The 12,610-nt window shown below is 42.0% G+C and overlaps 1 pseudogene; it reads right to left on the reverse strand.

The window, feature by feature from the left end:
* LOC123618768 (inner nuclear membrane protein Man1-like) overlaps positions 1-8,178 on the reverse strand; it is a 64,553-nt pseudogene extending 56,375 nt beyond the window's left edge.
* Between the last annotated feature and the right edge of the window lie 4,432 nt (positions 8,179-12,610).

Raw genomic sequence — 12,610 nt, forward strand, 5'->3', positions numbered from 1 at the left:
TGCCTATGCAAGGAAACACTGATAAAAACTCTGAATGCCAAAGCTTGGTTGCGCTCCCCTGAATAGCGCTATTCTGCACATTGTCACATATCTCTGTGCCGGGAGGGTAACACATTCTAACCCCATGGAGAGAGGACAAGGGGCGCTCTGCATCTGGGACCCTCCCAGACATTGCCCTGTGTGTCCCTCCTTTTGGCCAGTCCTGATTGGTATCCTTTACAACAAAACCGTAATTGTAAGGATAGCACTTTCCTGGGTTCTGTAAGTCATTCCAGTGAATTATCAAACCTGAGGGGTAACGGGATAGCCAGCTGGTCAGCAGTGAGGGTAGCCTGGTTGCGGGAAGTGAGAGCAGACTTACGGAGGACTGTGCCCTTGACCTGTGAGGCCTGGCCTGGTTCTAATTAGTGTCACAAGTCGCTGCAGCTATCAAACTTTGGCGTAGCCTAGTCTCATATATCACACTCTTACTAACATATTTTGTGCTAGGTTCACAGCATGATAACATCTGTAGTTAAAGTTCATGACTAGAAGTGCACAACACCATGAATGTAGCTCCAGTTGATTCAGCCATTCCTAATGTCATCAATGAGAAGCCACGTGCTTTGCACAGACTGTGGCAAGTGCTGGGCTATTCTTTAAGAAACCTTCAGTCCTCATGGTATTTTAGCTCCTCTCATGTGGCATTCCCTTCACTCCTTCAGCATTCTATTTCACTTGATGCTTTCCCCTCTGTACCACTGGTGTAACTAAATGAATTTCTCTCTGTGTGTTTTTTATTCATGACTAGCATTTCATTCTTATCACAGGATCACAGTGGAAATTCCTTGAGAGCCTTAAAAGTACTAAGCTCTGCCATCAAAGAGTCTAAGCAAAACTTCTGCTGGGCTCCTGGCACATCTATCTAATCCACCCAGAGGTTCTTCGATGGCTTAATGTCTTTCATCGACACATGAAACTTTATTTGAATCAGTAGATCTAACATGATCCATTTCCTTCTTATGACAAAAATATTTCCTTTATAGGATTTGAATTTAGGTTACAATTGGCAGACATTGTGTCTCATAACTACTAACGTGCCACCCTTCACTTCCTGAATTGCCAACCACATTCTTTCTAACAAAGGATCACAACCCTCTTTAAAGAAAGCACCTAGGGATTACGTTCAAAGGAAAAAGGCTCAAAAATGTTTTATTTCTTCTTTCAGTCAAAGAGCATTTTATGCTCAGTAAAAATAGGTTAAAAACAGCTTGAGGTAGGACCGGTGTTGTCTGTCAGCTGCCGTCATCCACCTTCACGCTCTGTAACAGGATGTGCACACCCTTTCATTGCTTGCAGATGCTGCATGTAGGCATGAGTGATCACCACTGAGAACCTCATGGTCTCCAGAAATGCACACTACATACCGCATTTGCAGAGTGAGTGATAGAAATTCCCTTTAAAGTACCTAAGGTTTTGTCCAATTTAATTGGTTCCACTTCCTATGGCTATGAACAAAGTGAGCACATCCAGTCTCACACACTTCAGATCTGATTAAATGGCTTTCTTTCATTACCGCTTAAGCTATGTCCACCACGTCAAATTGTTTTAGTAGTTATTAATAGTTAACGTATTTCTTTTGCCTTCTCTACAGTTGTGGCATTGGAGTTCAATGGGGGCAATTCAGTCCACAATTTTTGCCGTCATTCATTTTCTACCTGTTAAAAGGGGCTGTGGCTTAGCCAGCACCGTGAAAGTACACCATCCCGCTGTCTCTCCCTGCTGACCCCGTGTCACAGCCTGACAGCAGATGGGCTTGGTACTCAGCGCTGTGTATGTTCAAACTGCCTGAAAAAAGCCATGTGATTTTTGTGGAAATGCCTGCTGTTAAAGGAGGAAATCATACACTCTTCTAAGCATTTGAATATAAAGGAAAAGAGAAGGAGTCAAATCAATATAGTAGGTTGAGTAATGATTTACAGATACCATAAAGCATAATTCTTCATTACTTTCAGACCAGGAAAGGACCTCTCCCACTTGAGAAGCTTATTAGCAAACCCAAGGGTCTTCTCTGCAGAAATGCAGAGCTGATACATGTGCATGTCCATAGACATTTTTGCGTTCAGTTTTAGGAGTTTTTTGGTTCTCCAGAAGCTTATATGTGAATCAATTTAGCAACTAGGATATATATTTGCATGCTATATGTAACATTTTTATATCATATTATATGTAAGTTATAAAACAAGGGTGGTTAACTAGGATTCATGTATAGGTTCTGCAGAAAGAAGAACCATATGTGTGTGTGTGTGTCTGTGTGTGTGTCCATACAAATGCATACTTTTTTTTACACAAATTGGTAAGTTTCAAGTGAGAAGGTGGGGCTGGGTCAAAAGACAGTAACAGGGCTTCGGGCTTTCCTCTAGTTACTAAAGTCTATCTGTGGAACTCTAGAGCTTAGAGGAATTTAACTGAAAAAAATCATTGTATTAACTCTATTAAAGAGATCATATAGCAATCAGAAAGGGCGTTGGCCAGCTATGGAGGTGTGGCAAGATTCGCAGAGACAGGACTTTTTTTTTTGGTTCTATTTCACCCCCACTCCATGCCCCCCCACAACTAGGAGTCTGATTATACAGCAGAGAAGGGGACTCTGACAAGCAGCAGAGGCACCAAAAGCATGTAGAAAAGAGGAGTGCCACGTAACTCCACAGGAGGGAGAGTCACATGTGGAAATGACACTTAGCTCAGCTGGGAGAAGGTTTTCCTCTTACGTACCTTCCTCTGCTTCTTAAACATACATAACTTGTTACCTGTACATTTAATTGTCTTTCCTGACAGCTCTGCTAGTTGTCACAAAACCACAGTCCTACTGGGACACACTATCTTAGCCTGTTTTACAAAACAAAATAAAAACAGGAGGATGAGAGTTGTAGGATCATGTAAATAGGTAAATGCTAAGCGAGTTTCTGTTCCTCAGACCATTTTAAGTATGGAGATATAAGACACAAAATCTTGAGAAAAACATTTTTTTAATGTTAAAAATCTTTAAAAAGCACACATGGGACTTCTCTAACATTTTTTGCTGCTTCCTGTGAATCCGTAAGTATTTCAAAATAAGAAGCTAAAAATGAAAGAAAAAAAAATTACAACATGCATCTTCCATAACACATTTGGAAAATACAGAATGATATTTTTAAAAAGCCATATAAGTATAAAAAAATGCAAGTTTACCTATAAACTGGAACACAATTGTGAAGTGGATATTGACTTAAGTACCTTAAAATCTGAAAATTTAAACACTGTTTTCTAAAAAAACAGGAAAATTAATAGAAAAAGCATTTAAAAGAAAAAGAATTCCCTTTAAAAGTCTAAAATGTATATCTTTGGTAGACAAAACATTTTATTATTGTTTATTTATTATTATTATTTTTAATTTAATGAAGGTAATTTTGTTAACAAAACTAGGATATCAATGAAAAGTTTTCAAAGATCAAATGATTAGGAACTATTTAAAAGGCTAATCTATTATATGCTATACACAATTTAAATAACTAATAAAAGCTTACTCAGGCTTACTCTAACATACAACCTACAATCTTCCGGTGAAATTATTACTCAAAGTAAAACTGTTTCCTTAAGCACACTATTTGACCAATGAACCCTGTGGCTAAGCATTGGCAAAACATCATAACATGACAAAGGATACATGAATATAGGTAGTGAAATTTTTCACCGTTGGGTGTGCAGACTAACTGAACTCACAAGCCCTTCTTTCCGCCAGGATATGCAACAGGTCAAGTGTACAGTGCATTTAAGGATTCATTATACTTTGACTCAGATTTCTCTATCAATGTCTACAATGTGTATTTAAAGAATTTAATAAACAATAAATGCTGAAGAGGTAGGAAATACACTACTAAATATCATTTACAGAAATGACTTTCTTTACATATATACGGTAGTTCACCAGGAAAATGACAAATTTTATCTAAACTTTTGAATAATAATACCACTTTACATTTAACAAACTATCTCATTTGATCCTCACAACAACCCCATAGACAGCAAAAGTTATTACTCCAGTTTAATACATAAGAATGAGGCTCAGAGGTTAAGGAACTCGACTGAGGTCATTTGGACGAGTCCTAGGACCCAGATCCTCTACATCTTGGCCACTATTTTTTCCATCACCCAGGCTACCTCATATTTACCATTTATTAAAATGCAAACCACTATATAACTTCCTTCCTTCCACGTTGGTGGAGGTGAGGAGGGTACCAGAGCTCTAGCAAGCCAATCCTTTTCTATTCCACTTGAAATTTTAGTACTTAAGGGGATATTAGTCATTCATCTTAATAGTGACAAGAAGGATGTGACAGGTCATCTTAGTTGAGAATTATGCATATCAGTAATTCTGTATGTAATCCTACTAAGTAATTATTTTCTTAATCCTGATAAAAGTATCCTTTTAGAAAATTCTCTACAAACAATATCAAAAATAGAATGGGCTTTTTCACTGAAAAAAATCTGAAACCAAATTTTAGTCCTATTACTCAATAGCTGTACAACTGTGGATACATTTCTTAACTTCCTTGAGTCTCAGTGTCTTTGTCTAAAAAGTGAAGATACCACCATTGGCCTCTGTGAGTTGTTAGGCAGATTCAATGAGATTATATTTGTAAAGCATTTAATTCTTAGAAAAGGCCCAGTTCACAGAATAGACCAGTTCTGCTAGAGAAACAAACATGCAGACAGGTAGTGCTCATAGGTAATGTCATTTGCCTGGACTTTACTAATTTAGCTTCTTATGTGACCTTATTTCTTTTCTCTCTCAAATATCTGAGGCAGGACACACTATATCACTCTTGTAATCAGGGTACCAATTAAAGTGAGTGCTGGATTTCAGTCCTCTTCTAAGCCCTTTAGTTAAGGAATATTATAATCAATTATTTGACTGTCTTAGAATTGGCTATATTCAAAACTTATACTATATTCAAAGCTTATACTATTTTTGCTCCTATGCTTTAAGTCTGCTATCATTCACTAGTTTGAAATAAAACTAATAACAGTAAGCCAGTTTTACAAACCATGATACACTGAATTCATGTTGGGTGAAAAGGGCAGGAAGTTTCATGGGGTGAGGGAAAGGACCTAACATTGAGAAATTACGTATTCAGCAGGCCATCCATCATGCACTAAAATGATTTTCTCTCTTTTAATCTTCCCAGGCATCATTCTAACCAAGATTCGCACTGTTTTACAGATTATGCAAGGGAAGCTCAAACTCTGGCTCGCTCCCCCTTGTTCAAGGCACTCTCACCTACAGAAGGCTCTCGCTCAGCTCAAGGCCTTTCCTCTGAATGCTCTCCTGACGCCTGCAAGGCCATCTCCTTCTCCAGTCTCACCTCACATAGTGCCTGCCCTCATCATTTCTGAAGCAGGGCACACCAACCACTCCAGCCTCACTCCCTTCACAGAACATAAGTGGTCAGTACCCACCTCCTTCCTGTGCTGAAGGGCAGGGATGCTCTTCCTTATCACTCCTGTATCCTGAGTGCTCAGCACAGAAAACGATGCTGGCTTAACGAGTGGACGAACACACCTGCCTACACCCATTCAGCAAGTTAAAAGGCACGGCCTGGAAACCAATTCAGATGAATCTGTCTGTAAACTCCTGCACGGCCCTACCATAACTTTTTTTCCACTGGTGGGAGGGGAGGTGCTTTGGGCTTGGAAATCGATCATTTTTAGATTTTAAAGGAAGTATGGAACTACCTACACATGTATTTAATACTACAAAATAATTAACCAGAGTTTCAAGAGCTCTTACTTCACCTTTTAGAACCACAACTCAATTTGGGAAAACAAAAACCAACCAAACAAACAAAATTCCAGTACATGTATGATGCTCCTGAACAATCAAAAAACCTCCAAACTATCGAGTAATTGGATTGGAACCCGCACCTATGGTTATTTAAGGCCAAAAGAAAATTTAAGTTAAACACATAATGCATTTTACTTAACAGGCTTACTTGTAACATCCTGTTCTTTTGTAAGATGTCTTCAATTCCCGCATACATCATACACAAAAACCTTAAAAGCAGCCATGGGATTTTCATTCTGATCATGGTAATCATGTTCTTTCTTAAAGAAAGATGACAAAAATACACTCAGTCTGCTGCGTTTCACTATTAAACCATGACTTTGCTGACAGAAATCAACTCAGGTAAGATGCCCAGACCGGTCAGAGCCCAGCACTAACCACAGGCACTTTGCTCCCCTGCCCAGAGGGTTTAATACTTACCGCCGAGTCCTCCATCCTCGGAGAGTCCTGTCCCTCTCACTCGTAGCTAAGTCAGTCCCAATATGAGGGAAAATAAGCAGGCAGCAGCTAAGAGAAACATCCACAAGTGGTGGGCACCGAAAACCCCTGCTGGGGACACCCCCTCCGTTTAAATTGCTGGAGAAGTTCCTCCTCAGGCTCGGAACGCTTTGGTTTGTTACAGGTGTTTTTCACGTAGGTGTGATTGGAGTGATTGGTCCTCAGTGAACTGGAGGCGGCCACCGCCGCTCTGGGAGGGAGGCTGTTGGGAAAAATCCACGCTGAAGGCCCCACCGCCGATATGATGATTGGTCTTAAGGAGGGAGCCTGTGGACGAATCCAAGGTTGAGTCCATGTCGGCGAGCGGCGTTGGCAGGAGAGGGGCCAGGTGCTCAGCGTTAACACGGCATCTAGGCGCGGGGCTGGAGTCCAGATGATCACACCCTCCTCCCTTGCGCCGCCGCTGCCGCCGCCGCCGCCTCGAGGTCTCGGCTTCTGTCCACACTCCCGGCGTGTGTCTACACTCCCGGCTCCGGTCTATACTCCCGGCGCCGCCGCCCTGTCGTGCATCGCGATTCCTCCTCTCCCGGAACTGAGGTCGCAGCCGGCCGCCGGCCGACGTCGCAGGCAGCGGGGAGAGAGGCTCACTCCGGCCCCGCCTGGGCCGGTGCCGGGAACGGGAGCCGTCCTTGAACACCCGTCCGCTGGAGGCCACGTCCCCGGGTCCCCTTCCTCCGAGCCCGAACAGTCTTCCCGGCAGCTGTAGGGAGCAGCCCACGGCCATTCACCGTCCGGCCGGACCGCAGCGGCTCCTCGGCCTCCGGGACCCCGTCCTCGCCGCCCCGCCCTTCGTCCTCTGCCGCCCCGTCTCTCCCCGCTGGGCTCTGCAGCTCCGGAGCCGCCGGCCTCGGGCCGCCCGCCCGGAGCGGGGCTTCCTCCGCGCGGCCGCGTGGCTGCAGGTCACCGCGCTGGCGGCTAGGGGGCGCCGACGGCGGCTTGAGCCCGCGCGGTGCTGGGGCCGAGCCCGGTCCTTCTTCCCGCCGCCGGCCCGGCCCCGGGGACCGGCCTCCACCCCGACTCGGCCAAGCTGGAGCGCCACAGCACTCTGCTGCCGGCCGTGGGGCGCCCCGGGGGTCCGTAGGGGAGGTGGCCCGAGGCCGGCCAGAGCCCCCTCCCCGGAGCGACAACCGTGGCGGCCGCCGCGTTACTGTCATCGCTGTTACGCATCTTGGTGGTGGTGCTGCTGCTGCTCTTCCTCTAGAAGCTTCCTTGGCTCCTTGAGGAAACAATAAATTTATACTATGGACCATTCTACAAGACAGCTTGCTTGACCTCTTCAGCTATCAATATTATGAAGGAAAAAAATAGGCAAAATTATAAAAGACTAGAGAGACATGACCACCAATATAAAGTGTTACATTTGAGTGAATTCAGAATTTCTCAAAAAGCTGTAAAGATATTTACTAATAACTGGGGTAGTATGAATATGGTTGGTATATTAAATAACATTTTATCGATGTTAAACTTTGGAGGTGAGACAAAAATAAGAGCAAGTGAGAGAGAGCGTGTGCACAAATGGGGGGAAATGTTCAGAACTGGTAAAGCCAGAAAGCTATTTGGCTGTTCACTAGAACCATATTTACACTTTTCTATACAACCTTTCCCAGCAGACCTCCTCTCTTTTTTGCTTTTTGAAATCATATTTGTTGCAACATTTTTTACTCATTACTATAGTTATCTTAGTGTGAAGTAACTAATCAGATGCTATAGCAAGTTTCTATCACACGTTACTTGGAATTGGCCCAGCATTAACCTGGCCTACCTAAGCTGTTGGCTGGTTTGCTACTTCTGGATTTGATTAATTGCAAAGGTGGATAACATAAACACGAAGGGATTGTGTCCCTCATGGAATGGATTCCTTTCATTTTGTGAAGCATAAAGCTCTTCGTTAGCCTATGATGTAGAAGGTAAGCCCCATTTTGGCTTTAATCCTGGTTAAGGAATAAGAGAGGGGAGTAACAATAAAGAACGTTGGCATTACCACAACGGACTGAAGCAGGAGGGGCTGGAGGTGAGGTGGGATGAGTCAGCTGGTTTGTCCTGCATGGTAAGGAGACTGGAATTATGACAGGAATAAGGCTCAGCCTCGAAGGGTTCTAAGCATGGCATCACCCAGTCAGAAAGAACTGGAGGCAGGTCAGACTGAGGTCACAGAGATGGTTAGGAGGCAATGGAAACAGTGCACACCAGGCATGATAAAGGTGGAACTAGATTCTTAAGGGTGGAGCAGAGGGGACTGGTATGAGGTACACGTGGAAGATGAAATTGCCAGGGCTTGGTGCTTTATTGAACTCAGCAGAATAAGGTGAGGAAATTGTGGAAACTCTTGGGATTTATTTCCCATATAACATATTTAAATGACATAAGTACAGTTTGGTTTAAAATGTTCATGTATGCTGAAGGCCTGAAACCACTTTATATGCAAAGATTTAAATTTATAATGAAAATTATGTCATGAAGTATATGGTTTTAAAAATTCATTCAAGGGGTACATGAACAGAAAAAAGGTTGAAAGAACTTTTTAATTCTTTTTTTTTTTTTTTTTGTATTTTCCACTGAATCATAGAATAGGGATATAACACCTAAAGAGTTTCTAGTGATTTTCTGATTGAGATTTACTTCTATTTCTTCAATAATATGTCTACATGTTATCATTTTTACCTATACTTTTCCTATAAACATATGCCACGTTAAACTTTCAATAATGGTGCTAAGGAACTACTTACAATAGCCAAGGCATGGAGACAGCCTAAATGTCCATCAACGGATGACTGGATGAAGAAGTGATATATTTATACAATGGAATACTACTCAGCCATAAAAACTGACAACATAATGCCATTTGCAGCAACATGGATGCTCCTGGAGAATGTTATTCTAAGTGAAGTAAGCCAGAAAGAGAAAGAGAAATACCACATGAGATCGTTCATATGTGGAATCTAAAAAAAAAAACAAAACATAAATACAAAACTGAAACAGACTCATAGACATAGAATACAAACTTGTGGTTGCCAAGGGGGTGGGGAGTGGGAAGGGACAGACGGGATTTCAAAATTGTAGAATAGATAAACAAGATTATACTGTATAGCACAGGGAAATACATACAAGATCTTGTGGTAGTTCACAGAGAAAAAAATGTGACAATGAATATACATATGTTCATGTATAACTGAAAAATTGTGCTGTACACTGGAATTTGACACAACATTGTAAAATGATTATAATTCAACAAAAAATGGTAAAAAAAAATAATAATGGTGCTAAGGAAAAAGCAATGTTAGACAACAGCTCTTACAAAGTAGTATCTTAGTTAAGAACTTTCTTTGTTTCCTCTCTCTGTTCTTTATGATTTGTGAAATAATACTTTGAACTTCTAACCTTCTGGTAAATATTAAGGTTTAACAACCCAGAATGCAAAATGGCAAATCTAATAAAATCACTCCCTATAAAATAATGTAAAAAGCCCAACAGTGAAACTCACTTCTAGAATATGACAAGCAAGGATAGGGCTTATCCCTGAGAGTGGCAGTGGTGGGAGGGAAGCACCAGGTCGTCAGGGATGGGAGGTGAGGAAGTTGTTTAAAAACATGTAGCTTTGAATTTGCCAGAACTAACATTAATGTATTTTTAAAAGGTAAAATTAATTTTAATACTTGTTTGACTTAATTCACTGTATGGAAAATATTATTATTTCAACATGTAATAAATATACAAACTTGTAAATGAGATATTTTACTTTGTTTTATTCCTTGTCTTCATAATCCAGTGTGTATTTTATGCTTCTAGAATAACTTGACTTGAATACTAAATTATTAGTGAAAATACCTGATTTTTTTTAGAATTCATGACATTTATAGTTGGGAAAGTACATTCACATATCTAGGTATTCCAAACATGCATACAAGCTTTCTAATAACTTAAGTATAAACTTTTAAATTTAAAGTAAAGTTAAGCAAAACTAAAAATTCAGTTCTTATACTGCTAGCCACATTCAAGCACCAAACAGCCACATGTGAATTTGTTTTTCCCTCCCCCTTACCCTGAAAAAAAGAAAGCAGGAGAGCACTGAAAATGTTGAAGATGACTGATGAACACACAGGGTCTAACTGCACTATTTCTCCCCATAATAAAAAGTTAGAAACAGCCAGGCTCAGCTGCAGGAAACAGTGAATGACGGACAAATACTGAATGCAAACAAATACATTCAAACGGGTGAGCCTGGATCAAAGACCCTGAACACAAGTGATCATCTCATTGTGAAAATGATCCAGGTCTGGCTCTCCATCCACAGCTCTGAGGAAGGTGGTACACGGATGCATCTAAGACCAGCTCCATCCAAACAGAGCCAGCCCCCGACGTCACTAAAAGCAGCGCAGGTCACCCTGAAGAGATCACAGTAACTCTGAGCAATCCTTACTGGAACATGTATGTTACAATGAGTAAGTCTACCGAGAATAAAGAGACCGGAGGTCTCATGTTCATAGAAATAGTATTTGTCCTGTTATTAGATTCTGTGCACTGTGTTACATGGTGATATAAAAACATGAAATCTGAACAGTCTGCAGAATTACTGTACGCACCCTAAGGAAGCTCACAAATGAGAGACAGTGAGAGAGGCACGTAGCCTAGCAGATAAAACAGCCCAGACAGCTCACATAAAATTTAGTAAGTTATACACAATATTATGAGAACACAAAGGAGGGTGTGCAGGATGAGCTTAGACGTTAGGAAGACCTTCGAAGACCAACTTTTAATCCCTGGGGGATGGATAGGAATTGGGTGGAGAAAAAAAAAAGTTTTAAAGGGCATCCCAAGCAGAGGAAACTATTTGCAAGGGTGCAGATGTGTGAAGGCCGAGCTTCTCTGAGGGGCTACAAGGACTGTGCTGAGTGAGTGGTGGTGTGGGGGCACTGCAGAGGGCACCCAGAGCCTGCGCAGACAGGAGGAAGAGGCCAGGGCAGGTCGGGGCAGGTCAGGAAGGGCGTCCTGCACTCCCAAGACGTGTAGCTGCTGTCTTGTAAGCAGTGGGGTGTGTAGCTGAAGGATGCAGAGGGGACGGGATGAGAACTTCTGCATTTCAGAAGCATAATGCCTGCGGCACCTGGAGGACCAGGGGAACGGGGCAGACTAAGCTAGAACCCGGGAAGGAGCAGCACATTTCTTCACTTAAAATTTAAACCACTGATGTAACATCCAGCCTGGTTCACTGCACAAACCTGAGTGGATGAGGGTGGGATGGAACCTTTAGCATGTAAACAATGACAGTTAGCAGGTGGCTGAAGGGCTGGCCACCTCTGGTTGTCGCGCTGGGTTCTTCAGTCGTACAGACTGACTGCCACACAGGGTTCTGACAGCCTCTCACCTTACACTGTATGGATCCCATCCTCACAGATTTCACATCCACAGACTGGTAGGTGAGCCACAGGCCGCTGTTTATGTGCTGTATGTAGTGCACTGAGTCCCCGTACTTTATTTCTGACGTCCCTATGCCATCAACTTCTTTCCTCACCCCTACATCCAATTTTTCCTGAGATAGAGACAATAAAAAAGAGAAGCAACAGTTTAAAAAAATACGAGTTTATAACATCAAGAGAACTTTGCTGTAAATGTGAAAAATGCAACCCTCTGACGGCCTCAGAAATAAGGATGGTCAAAATCTCCTCTCCTAGCAGCTCGGTCTCTACCGGAACCAAAGCAGGAGACTGCAAAAGTACATCTCACAGTCTCAAATTATTCACACTGCTAGAAGCTTATTTTGGCCTCAACACAAAATTTTATATGGCTTCATGGCAAACACTAAACCAGAGATATTAAAATTGGTAGTTGAGGCTTCATATTCTTTCCAGATTATTATTTTTATTATTGATGACTAACAGTATAAGCATGGGGACAGAAAACCCAATTTTGAGTACAATCTCTGCCCCTTATCACCTCTGTGACCTTAGGACAAGTTAAGTAAACCTTTTTAAGCCTCAGTTTTCTCATCTGTAAATAAAGCTAACAAAAGAATCTCCCAGCTAGCATCAGAAAAAATGACTAATGGATGAAAAGTTTTCAGCAAAGTCCCTGGGCTAAAATAAATCCTTCAATGAATTTTAATGATTTTGACCATGAAAACAGTGTTGATGATGGTGATGACGATCTCCTTCTTCACAAGGGTGTCAGGGATAGTGATGATTTCTTTCGAACTAATCAAAGCTACAGTTCAGTTCCCACCACTGTGGTTTCCAACCTGGAGCACAGGGGCGT

This window comes from Camelus bactrianus, chromosome 21 (assembly GCF_048773025.1).
Source record: "Camelus bactrianus isolate YW-2024 breed Bactrian camel chromosome 21, ASM4877302v1, whole genome shotgun sequence".
Taxonomy (NCBI): domain Eukaryota; kingdom Metazoa; phylum Chordata; class Mammalia; order Artiodactyla; family Camelidae; genus Camelus; species Camelus bactrianus.